We start from the raw sequence: 13321 nt of genomic DNA, 5'->3' as shown, positions 1-13321 counted from the left end.
AAACACCATTTTACTGTTAGGTTTGTTACCATGCACAGCCTCTGTAGTATAACATAATCTACAGTATGAGTAAACAGCGTGACATATTATCATATCAGCAAAGACGATGTCAAATACTGATCCACAATGCAGAAACAAGCCAGAATTTGATTTTTGTGTCCTGTATTTTGTCATATAGGCTAATGCTGTCTGATACTACGGGATGTTATTTGTGCAAAAGTGCTGGCCTCCTGTCATTCCACAGAACAAACTCTGCGTATACCGACAAAGCAGAAAAACAATTTCGAAAAAAAAAAAAAATCTAGAGCAAGCAAGAAAACATGAGCATGACAGGAGGAGACAAGAATGGAAACACACAGACTGGAGGTAGTAAATCAGGGTTATAGTAGAACGTGGAGTTTGCTTCTGGTGTGTGCGTGCGTATGTGTGTGTCTGTGTGTGTGTCTGGGTGAACACAAATATAAGCTGGTCACAAACCTGCCCATCCTCACATGGGTTCAAAGCAAAAAGAGGACAACATGTGCATCTATTTTGGGTTGGAAATATTTTGCCAAGTGTGACTCAGACGACTCAAAAACGCAATCTGTGTTTCATATTTATGACGGAAAGGAAAGGAAAACTTGTGCTGGCTGTTATTTCTGCATCACAAATAATTTCTGTGTCAGTAACAAATACGTCACTTTGTGTGTGTGCTTTGTGTGTGTACTTTGTGTCTCCCATCGTGCATTTATCAAGCAAGGAGGAGAATGGATGAGGTTCCAGTTTCCAGCACAAATGCATGATCCCTTCATTGAAGAAGAAAAATGACTGCTTTTCAACAAGTATGTCAACTGATAAAACTTTTCTACAGCTGACGATTGGTCATATATACTGTATCTATGCACTCATATATTCACATTTATCCCGTTTAGCTATTTGACCCATTTCTGAAAACAAGAGTGAGAGTAAGAGAGAAAGAGAAGGGGTTGAAAATACCACATTGAAGTTTACTTTGTACTTCCTGGTTATAATTCAGGATAATTCCTGTATCTCAACGTTGGCAGTCTAAAGCTGGGCTTCAAGCAGTCAAAGGTATTAAACTGGTTCTTAAGCATCCACAGATACATATACAATCGTAAGATCCCTTTCTGTTTTTCCCTAAGTACTCTTGCTGGATGTGATGAGGGGGGGCCCAATAAATACTGAGCTGAATGTATTTTCAAACTGTGAAGGACAGATGTCTCAGTAACATCAGCAGCAATTGCAGGGCAATACGCAGAGCAGCTTTCACAGTAAGCCACAATGAAAGGCTCTGAGACGACATGATGAGCAGTGTTATAAGCTGCACTCGCCCAGAATAAAGTTGAAGCTGTTTTCTAGAACTTTTTTTTTTAGCTTTTGTAGGATGAGGATTTGAGAGAGAATGTGGGGATCACTCTGGTTTTACGGCTAGTTTGGATTTGTTTGATCTCTCCGGTTGATCCAGTGAACGTATCGTCACTATGGGGTTTTCGGAGGATGGAGAAGAAGGGAGGAAGTTGTAAAAATTGCAAAGAAGATCATGAAGAAACACAATGCACTCACTATACAAGTACTGCACAAAAAAGTGTTCCACAATACAGTGAAACCTTTATGGCAGGTGGAACAGGATGGATTTAGTTCCTGCCAGCTGCTCTAACTCGGAGAGGAGGTCTCTGACACCGCAAAGTCACAAAATCACATGCTAATTATGGAAATGTGTGACAACAAACTCTCATATGAGTGGTCAAAGTTATTCAAAGTTTGCACTTTCCTAATGTCACCGATGTTATATTTTTTTAATTATTTTTTTTGCCACCTTAATTTATCATACTTATAGTATAGGGTTACATGTGCGATCCTGAGTTTGAAAATGAAAAATTTGTTTTAAAAAAGTATTGGGACTGCACTCGACTGAAACACAACAGTTGTGCAATCTTCACAGCAAATACAAAAAATACTTGCAGGAGCTCCTGGTGTCTGTTGCTCTCTGTGAACCCCAGTTCACAGGTTTTCATAAACTCTCGAAACACGCTGAGATTTAGTCCAGCCAGCAGAACTGAGAGAGATTTTACACCATGACCAAATAAGGACATTATGTCTCCTGATATGCAATCTCAAATGCAGCTGTGTGTGTGTGTGTATGTGTGTGTGTGTGTGTGTGTGTGTGCGCGTGTGTGTGTGTGTGTGTGTGTGTGTGTGCGTGTGTGTGTGCGTGTGTGTGTGTGTGTGTGTGTGTGCGTGTGTGTGTGCGTGTGCGTGTGTGTGTGTGTGTGTGTGTGTGTGTGTTCTCTACTGTACTCTACAAGCACCAATTTGAGCTCTAGACCTTGAGAGTGGGGAAATTCTTGGAAAGTATATGGACATTTTTTGCCAGAGGTTTTGAGTCCTTCAAATTGCTGTTTTGGGGTTAAAATCAGGCACAAGGATTTATGTTTCGGGTTCAGGTTAGGTGAAGGATGTTATTGTGATGGTCCAGGTTAAGGTTTGGGGCTATAGGATTGAATATGTCAAAAAAGTGTCCTTACAAGTGTTTGAGGGAGGATATTTTATGATGTGTGTCTTTTCATTGTACACTTCTGGCCAATTGATAGGTATCTGACACACTATATTTCACCATGTCCAGTAAAATATCAACTTTATTTCTGTTTTTCCTGACTTGTTATTTTTTTAATATTGTGTCGCTTTCCCAAATTAAACATCCCCAGTGTCTGTCTGAGAGCCTGAAAAGGAGTCAAAGAAAACACTCAGGGTAATATAATATCCTCATTTTAAAATGTCACATGTGGTGCTTTCAATCCAAATATATCAGAAATCGGGCTGTAGCGTTCCAAAATGCAACAATTTCTCATCCAATCCACTAGACGCTTTTCTAGATTCACACACACACACACACACAAACACTCACACACACACACACACACACACACACACACACACACACACACACACACACACACACACACACACACACACACACACACACACACACACACACACACACACACACACACACACACACACACACACACAGTTTTTCTTAAAGGAGCCTGGGGATTAAACATGGAATGCCTTTGGAGGGAATACAAGAATGAGAAAGTGTAAAAATCTGCAAGTGGGAGAGAAAGCAGGTGGGGCGAGCACTCACGTCTGACCTGTAAAACTCACTTCAGGGTAACGGCGACCTACTGTGCCAAATGGGACTCACTTTCACTTCATGCTGAGGGTGGGTTGGGTCACAAATGTGCTCAACCTGAAATTCATCCAGGAGAGACAAATAGACAAAGGCAGACACAGTGACATAGATACATAGAGGCCCCATTGTTGGCCTCCTAATTTGATAGATTTGGCAGGTAAGTTCATTTTTATGAGCAGTCTTAACCATAGGAGAGAGGCTTAGGAAGTGGCTATTTGGGTGGCTGTAGCCTCTTGCACACCAAAATCCCTATAAGCTCTCTAGAAATTAATCCCCTTCAGGAATTCACTTCCAGATGAGCTTGTGTCTTCCGCAGTCTCCTAAAAATATATTTAAGCTCCTGATGTCCCTCATCACAGATACCCATCACAGCCAGTTTCTATACGCTGCTTCACCTGCTTCCTGTACATTTGTGTTATTTGGCCACATTGATTCTTTTTTTCTTTAAAGTTTTGTTGATTCTTTGAAATGAATAACGACAAAACCATTAAGAGCATCCTGTGTCTGCAGATAGATGTCAGTTTCTCTCTTTGCAATTCATTAACACCTATAAGGCAGAGGTCAACAACTGGCTTTTGCTTTATGTATTTTCATCTCCAAGATGTTGCAAAAGAATTTAGGATGAGGAGGAGGAGAAGCAGCAGAGGACGAAAGATGAGGAAGGAAGAGCAGCGGAGATTATTTGCTTTTTTTGCTGGGGGGGGGGCGGTCTTGTCATTTTAAAGGGTTTCGAGGGGATGTTTGCTCACCCTCTTAATGGCTTAAAAGGACTGGAGGCATCTATCTTTCTCTCAGCACATTTCGGCAGGGGGAAAGCCCAAGAGGAATGGACCAATTCTGGCCTGTGACTGATTGCACAAACTCCACAGATATGCCACAGCACACATGGAAAAATACCATTATTAAAGTAAATATCACAATGGAATTCCATTATACTGACGTGAAGTGGAGATATACTCAATATTACTAAAATCCCATGATACCCGTTTACATTTTAATGCACTCATCAGAAGTTCAGTGAGTGTGGGATATTTTGTTTCTATTGAACTTAACAAAACACAGTTCAGGATTCAGTCTTGAGTAATACTTGTATAAAAACATTATATTCCGCTCATTGCTCTGTAGAACACATGTAAGCAACCTGTGGGTGTATTATTATTGCATAGTTTGAGACATCTACTTTACATCCATCTCTTGTGACTTTGTATAAATGTGCATGATATAAACTGTACAAGGTTACAGTATAATTTAATTTCTGTGAGACTAATATGTCTCTAGAGTGAGATATACTCCAAAGCAATGTCAGTTTGCATGCGTTGTGAAAGAAATGTCGTACAGCGAAAGAAAGAATATGCAAAAAAAATACTGTGGATAGAAATTGATCATAAAAATAGATGTTGGGAGCATGCATCCACACACACATGCACATATGCACACAAATCACTTTCTAAATCATTTACGCTATCCACCACTGAGCATGACCAGCGACAGCAACCTGTCTGCCAGGCCGCCGTCATGTGGAGCCTGGCACTTGACAGCCCGGTCTGAAACATGAGGACCAAATGGACCTGGAAATCACTGGGGGGGCTGGGTAGGATCTTTCTGCACCTCTGTGTCCCACACATCTGGCCTGCTGCACTGCTGTTATGGCTGTATGGCACAGAGGGGTGATAGAGGTGAATAGAGGGTAATAGTGGTGAATTCTGGGGCAAGAGACAAGGTCGTACACATTACAGAGCCATGCAGCTGTTCTGTGGTTTCCTACTTCTTTTTTTCCCAGTGTGTAGCTTCTCCGAAGACTTAATAAACATTTGAAGATTTAGCGAGCACATAATAAATGGTTCATTTATCAGTCTAAAGAAAAATAGGATCCTTGGTCATTATTTATGTGTTTCTGTACCAGTTGTATCTTTACTTGTTAGTTAGTAGTGCCTGTAATCATCCTGGGCCTGTCAGCAGTCTGTTTGACATAAATTATCCTTGAAGACATGTAGTGAGGCTTACATTGTACCATTGCCTGGTCAACAGACACATTCTTGGCATCGTGGGCACATTACTCACTGCAACTTTGGATTTGACATTAAATGTGGCTACAGTGCGAAGTGTATATCTTATTACTGCTTGTACAGGATTAAATGCTGACTATAAGATTTAGTTGCCACTATTTGTGCTTGCCAAATATTTTTTCCTATAGTTTTGATTATTAATCTTTGTGATACAGCGTCAGAACTACTCCTATTGGTGTTGAGGTAACGTCTTTAGTATGTCTTCAGCGTTGGGATGCCTCCAAGACTGAGATCTTTTTTGGTTATAAAGCAAGTCGAGATGCTATATAAATACTATGAAAGTATCAAAACTCTCAATCCACGGAGAATTGGACACAGCCTGTATTTAGAAACGGTGCCTTTAAAGTCATAATCTGTAAGAATTGAGATATGTTGTTTCTAGCAGCCTCTTTGGCAGTAGGATGTAATTGCTGTAGAGCCTGTTCTTTCAGAGCCCTCCATCTTGTCACATTTCCGGTCGCTATGCATGTTGACTTTTTTCTTTTGTTGCTCTTTTGTAAACTTTACTGATAAAAATTCACCTCTCTACAACCAGTCCATCTCATATGTTACAATCTTAAATCTACACACACACACACACACACACACACACACACACACACACACACACACACACACACATACACACACACACACACACACACACACACATTCTGCCCTTACTACAAGCCTGACTCAGAAGTTGGAATTTCTCGATTTCCAATTATAATGAAACGTGATGAGCTACACCTGGCAGAGTCACTAACATGGTGGTACATTTGCATTTAGAGAGGGAATATCTCCACAGACACTCGGATTGGAATACTCAGCAAAAAGGCAAGTAGAAGTGCTTTCATTAGTGGTTCATATGATTAATCACCATTGTTTTAACTTACTCTTAAAAGACAATTAAATAGATGAAAATCTTTTGGATTATATCTTTAAATTAGCCGACAGGACTTCTATACGCTTATGATGTCACAACTATGCCATATATACAGTAGATAGAAAGTGCTGTTACAGTCATTTCCCGGCTGCAATTCAGAGACACTGAGAGAGCAGATGCAGAAGACCTGGAAATGCTGACCAATCAGAGCAGTCTGAGCTTTTTCAGGAGTCAAAGAGCGCTAAAATACAGTATTGACGGGTGAATACAGGTATATTCAGAGAGACAGTACAAGTTATTTTTTTGTTAACATTAAAGCATGTAAACATGTTCTAGTAGAAAATACACAAACTGGAAAATTGAACATAATATGTTCCCTTTAAGGTCTTATAACACAAGTACCAAAAGCACCTACCATTCTTCATCTGTCCTATTTCTGTCTTCTACTTTACTTTTTTTTTGTGTTTTTTTTTTCCCCACAACCATCTCCCGACAGTTCCAGCTGACCAGCGTAATGGAAAGCTCCACGCCAAACTGGACTGGACTCGTACAGGGCAGTCAGCCTAATGAGTCTCATAAGGCTGAATAATGTAAATGTCACCAAGGAGCTCAAACAGAGGCCACAGACAAAACCAAGAGGCTGTGTGTGTGTGTGTGTGTGTGTGTGTGTGTGTGTGTGTGTGTGTGTGTGTGTGTGTGTGTGTGTGTGTGTGTGTGTGTGTGTGTGTGTGTGTGTGTGTGTGTGTGTGTGTGTGTGTGTGTGAAATATTTATATTAGAATAGACATAGTCGGTACTGTGTTCCCAAGTATATAATTTACAAAAATATTTAGGTTTATGAGCCATGTAGCAGTGTTAACTCATCACACCCTTACATACACAGGCATACGGTTTCTCAACTCATTAATTCCCTGAAATTTATAATGGAAGGTTTGCCATTTTCTGTCACCGATGGGAGAAGCAAAAGTGACACTAAAATTTCATAGCAGTTTCATAAGAGGGCACCATGAGTAAAACACATTTCTAAGACAAAGAACAGCATGGAATGTCTGAGAAAAAAAGGTGTTTCCTCTTTCATTGTTAGTGGTCGGCTGGATGTGAGTGCCTCGTAAATCCAGCGAAGGCTCTGTGTTTCTGTGGCGGCTCGTTTGATTACAGTCCATTTCCCCTCTCCCACAGCCCCACCAGGTGGCTGCCCCGCTCTCTCTCTGTGAGCCAAACCCACTGTGATCCCGCAGCGCTCGAACCTCCTGAAGGCGCTGAGGTTAGTTTAGGGGCTTTCGGGCTCACTGCAAAAATTATGGGTTCGTCAGAACTGTTTCAAAGAATACAAAAAGATCAAAGAGGTGCCTTTAAGTTCCTTCATTTGGAAAAAGATTCCTCAGAATACACAATATGTTGGAGGTCCTCTAATCTCCTAAACATTGCATTGAAATATTGGTTTGAAAGAAAAGCCCCAGATTCAAGTTTTTTTTAATGATCCTGGTCAACTGTGTTGGCTGATGATGCCATTTTTCTGAACCCAGCACATAAATCCCATGTGAGCATTTACAACATATTTTTTGTGCCTTGTTTATCAGTCACAACTGTATTTTCATATATTTTGGCTTGAATGATCAATTTTGTTTTTGCAAGCCAGTGCTTATCATGAGTTGTAGCCTACCAATAGATTCTTTGAATCTAGAGCGCCGGGGCAAAGCTCAGAAACTAAATAACATGTTGCTAAAGGATTTGTGTAACGCAAATTTATAGATAAAAGGCACAATTTCAAGGCCAACAGAAGGATCTAAGAGAAAAAAGTATTTGTGAGCTTCTAACAGAATTAGGGTTACAGCTGTCTGAAAATGTGTCTAGATCAGGTTGGATTTGCATGCGTTGTGTCACACTTAAACCCAGCTCAAAACCAATGCTGATTGGTCGATCGCTTGGCAAACGGCTCCAGATTTTCTCCGTTGCATGTTACCAGACTGATCTGTGAGTAAAATACAATGGAGCTCGCTAGATCAGGATGGTCTCACGAGGCTCCAGCTTGCTCACTTATCTTTAAATCTTTTTAAAGACAAATCATCTTAACAATGTCTCAAGAGGTCACCTCAAGGAAAACAAAGTTTAGGAAAAGACCTTTACTCTTTTTAAGTGCTGACTGACTACAGCTGATGCAAATGTTTAGGAAATAGCTCTTATTTATTTTTATTTCATATACATTTTCCTTCTTCTTTCATGATTAGACCCATGGATCCCCTGATTCCTGGTGGGATTACTGCAGTTCCTTTGATGTTGCTTATGCCCAGTGTGTGGGGGCAGGCCTCTTACCCCTGTGTGTGTGTGGCAGGGTTCAGATGAAGGAGGTACTGTATATGCAAGTCCTTTTTTTTTTTTTACTCTGGCAGTGTTTAGATGTAGTGCATGACCTATAGTGTGCTGTAAACCAGCAGATTCAGGAACAAATACAGCTGTAAAACACCAATCTTGGCAACTAAGGCAAACACGTCTGATCACAGCTTGCTCATTTGGCCACATCTGTGTATGTCCCATTATGCGAATGAACATTGTTCAGATGTGTGGTTTTTTAACACGCTACGGTGTGTTCTGCCAAGTACAGGTAGCTGATTTCAAAAACAAAATAAACTCAGGAAGCATTAATAACATTTCTGGAACATTGAACGTTTCCAACATTGCAAAAGCCTCCATATGAATTATTAATTCTTCAGTGGGAGAGACAAACTACAGCAAAATCATGTTCAATGTCCATCAATATTAATACCTATCATATGTTTAATTTATCATTGTTAGTAAGAAATGTTATTGTCAGACTGTCAGTTTGGTTTGAAAGTAAAGCACAACTTTGGGTTTAGGCACATCACCAGTATGAATATGTTCTTGCCAGCATTTCATATTCTCGTGTTGTTTATTCGTCACGTCCCCAGTCTTTAGAATCCTTATGTTGTGTTGTATGTCGGACAATTTAGTGAAGTTGCTTTATTAAAGCTGAGTACTTATATTTGGAAAATGCCCTTTTCAAAAATCATTAATAGTTTGTTAATGCCCATAGTTAAACTTTAGCCCAAGTAAAACACATTACCTCAAGGTCCACTCACTACCTTTACTAGAGCTTTCATCTATATTTCATGAGTGTGCGTAGCTTACTCATGTTATCACAGAGATAGCTCAGTTGGCATGGTATGACACTTGACTACAGTTGAGCTTCCATATACAGTACATAGAAACCTAGGAGACTGCTGAGGATGATGTGGTTGAAAGTTGTTGTTTTTTTGTCATACATATAAACCTATCCATCCTTGGTTAAACCATATTTAACTAATAAAAAAATACAGAAACTTGATAAATATGGAAAGTTAATCTGCTGGAAATGTGTTTCTGGGTCTATTCGAATAAAAATGCAGTCACTTTGCCCATCAATGGAAACGGAAGGGAAGGATTTACACTACTGGTCTCAGAGAGCTCCTGTGCTAATATTATAGCTCAACAACACACACGCTTTACAAAAACAGCAGCACGACATCCTGTGAGGAAAAATAAAAACCTTCAACGGCAGTGACCTGTAATATTTACCCAGAATGACTCCTGTATGGCTCACTCACGACTCTCGAGGGCCCTACACACCTCAGGGCAGAGGCCGGCTGTTTTTGTTGCTCTTGATGCAGAACAGATGAAACTTTTTGGACATTTTTTGGGTTTGCTATTGAAGACTGGAACGCTGTGTGTTCGGTAGCTTTGTGGTCAGACAAAATATTGAAACAGTGATATGACCTTAAAATACAAATGAGAAAAGTGTGTTTGTGTGTATGTGTGGTTGCTTCACAGGAATTTGTCTGCATGAATATCTTAGTGGAGTACACTTGGCATCAGTGTTAAACAACCACTGTGAGGTCAAACAAAAAAAGGGGCGGGGTGTCTCTCCACAGTGTAAACACTTCAGATAGAACATCAGTCTATTAGTAGTGTTTCTGATTAGCTGATGAACAAAAGCAATCAAAGGCTGGTGTGGTCTCTTGGAGAACATACATCAATGTCATTTTCTCAGGGCTCTGGTAATGATTGGCATGGTCATTAAGCGCCCTGTGTACAATAAGCTGAGGAGCTCACATGTGAAGTCAGCAGATGATTCCAAGCGGCTCTGAAAGGCTGTTAGTCATGAAAATGATCATAAAAGCTGCTGTAGTCATCATCATGTGGCCACGTCGGTTTTTTTTCTTACAGAGAGGATATACAAGCTGATTTGAAAAGCCTCATCAGCTTTTCAGCCGAGCTGTCTCTTTGATGATGAGAGCTAAAGCATCTTGTTAGTCTGCAGTGGCATGCAGTATATGAAGTCTGCTCTTTGTGTATTTATATACTGTATGGATCTCATTTGGTTTAAGTTTGGGATTTGGTGCCATCATGAGGATGTATCAGGTATAGAATGGACCAAAACTGCTTTTTATTCAGTATTAAATGACTGTGATGTGGCAGGCAGTAGATTGTGCACTATACGTGAACAATGTGAAATGCAATGGTTTCTGGTTTAATTTAATTTATAACTTCTGTTTTCATAATTTAACAGAATATTTTCTGTTATAAGGACACATTCATCAACATTCCTCTAAAGGTGCCAGTGTTAGCCAGCTGGCTAATTTCCAAGTCCTTTGGTGAGATGTTTTGAAACCAGAGCAACAGACACAAATAACCACTATTGAGCACATGTAACTATGCAAGCAAGCAACACGAAGCAACAAAACAAAGCCTAGCAATACATTTTTTGACGCACGCAGACATGCAGAGCAGCGATACATAAAGAGACAGTAAAATACAACAATCATGGATATCTTGATAAAAATGTTTAAAGATGTTGTTATGTCAAAGGTTAGTGGGGAAAGTTTTCGCATGAGACTTCCCATCAGTGTGCGTGAGCCTTTAAATGATTCAACAGGTGAGTGTGCACACTAATGACTGAGTAAGGCATAAAACCCCCTGATTCCAGTAACTAGTCCTTATACAGCCAAACTTGTGTGGTCACTGACTAACTCAGAGATCAAAAACTTTCTCCACCACATTCTGCAACCAGGACATTTAACAGAAAAATAGGTACCTACCTCCGTCTATGCTTCACACTGCTTACTCTGCTTTTTCCATGGCAGCAATGAGTGTCACACACAACTGGTTTAGATAACTATGACTCACTACCAGTCCTGTATATTAATGCTTTCCCTTATGTTTTCCCTAAATAATCTCCATATTGTTTGTCACAAATAGACACAACTTCATGTGATTTTACTGCAAGTAAGAATTTAATTGATGTGTTTATGCAATGTGGTTCCTCCACATGTACACAAAAGCCATGGCGCATAGGACTGAGCACAGGAAGTAAGAAGCTAGACATGATTTTTGGTCCTTAATTTGAAGTTCAGGCGTCTGCGTTTTGGAGTTATAAATAATTATTTCAAACCTGCAGTAAGTCTCTGTGGAGCCAGCTTACCTCTACAGCACATGCTGTGATGTGCTTGATTAAGAATTCAGCTGTTTTCATAGCATGTCTTTTTTTCATATCTTACCATCCTGTTGAAGAGATACCAAGTAAGAAAATAAATATGTTTTTCTCTTGACACACTGGCATGCAACTGTGCATTCTGGTGCATTCTGGGATTTCAGTAATTCTACAATGTTCTCATAATATGTCAAATTAAAGGAGACATATTAATATGTATAATTTTAAGGTTCATACTTGTAATTTGGGTTTCTACTAGAACATGTTTACATGCTTAAATGTTTAAAAATAACATTTTTTTTCTCATGTCTGTTTGAATTCACCCTCTGTCTGAAATGCTCCATTTTAGCATCTCTCTACTTAAGACCCCTTTCCTAAAAAATCCCAGTCTGCTCTGATTGGTCAGTGTTCACAGGATATCCACATTGCAGCCGGACAATGACTGTTACGGCACTGTAGTTAAAATAAAGGAAATCTTACTTTTAATATTAGACCTTTAATGATTTAATTTCACTTTGTGTCCCTTGGACCCAAATACCAAAGATGTCTCTTTTGTTTAGGAATAAATATTATCCATTATGACAATACTTGCTAGTTTCTCAAGTCGTCTCTCCTTTCACATCTGTTGTAGCATGTCAAGGAGAAGAGTCAATAAATCCACACAATCCAATATATCAAGATTAACTACACACTGAAAGTGAATCATTATCATAATTAGAAGAAATTGATGGTAACTGGCCAAACTGGAGTGAGAGTGTGACAGCTGTAGGCTATAAACTGGGTGGACAGCACTGCACTCATACATCTGCAGTAGCAGCAGCAGCTGTTGCTAATTATGTTTCGTGTGATTATATTGTTCACATTGTCCGCAAGCCTTAAAACATTTTTATTGTTTTTTAAGTTATTTAGGATAGAAAAATTGCATAAAAATACAACATGTTCACTGGAACAGGTAGTGACCCAGACTGGCACCAAAAACCACACCAACTCGACAGCTGGACTTTACTCACTCTATTCAAGCACACTTCCATTACTAAAACATTCCCATATGGCATTTCACGCCCTTTCCAAAAAATACATGGGAGTTTCTTTTGGCTCCACACTTCTTTCAGTGTCCAATCTATTCATTAATAAAACGTTCACTCTTTCCCTCACTTTCGCTTTCCTCCTTCCTTGCACTCTGATTGACTGCATGAGCTGTTTGAATCCCCTCAGCCCTGCGGTGTTTGTAGGATCTCATCCAGCACCGTTAACACGGTTCATTCATAGTTTACAGACCTGAGAGTAAGAAGTGTACGCTTTAAGTGCCCATGTTGTGCTCATGCATGAATTGTGATGCATTGTTCTCTGGCATGAGATTCATATTGGGACTAGGTCAAAGTGTACAGTTCCTGTCTTGTTATTCAAACATAACAAATTGGCTTAATCTTTTAAATATGAGCCAGTGAAGCAATTGATGAATGGATTACCCATAAAGTACACTGAATTTTCAAAACAACTGTAATAAATCAAAACATGAATTCTAATGTTACATTTATTACTCAAAGATGAGATCAGTAATGCTCAATTTGCGCTAAAGGAAAAAGCCACTAGAGAGTAGTGGCCCAGCACTTTATTTCTCTTCAGAAGATCATAAGACACTTACTGTACCCACAGAGGGCAGTGTTGTAGCTGAATTGTGCTTTCATCACAACCTGAGGTAGGGTTAGGTAG

This window comes from Echiichthys vipera (genome assembly GCF_963691815.1).
Source record: "Echiichthys vipera genome assembly, chromosome: 14".
Taxonomy (NCBI): domain Eukaryota; kingdom Metazoa; phylum Chordata; class Actinopteri; order Perciformes; family Trachinidae; genus Echiichthys; species Echiichthys vipera.
This window is presented reverse-complemented; position numbering follows the sequence as displayed.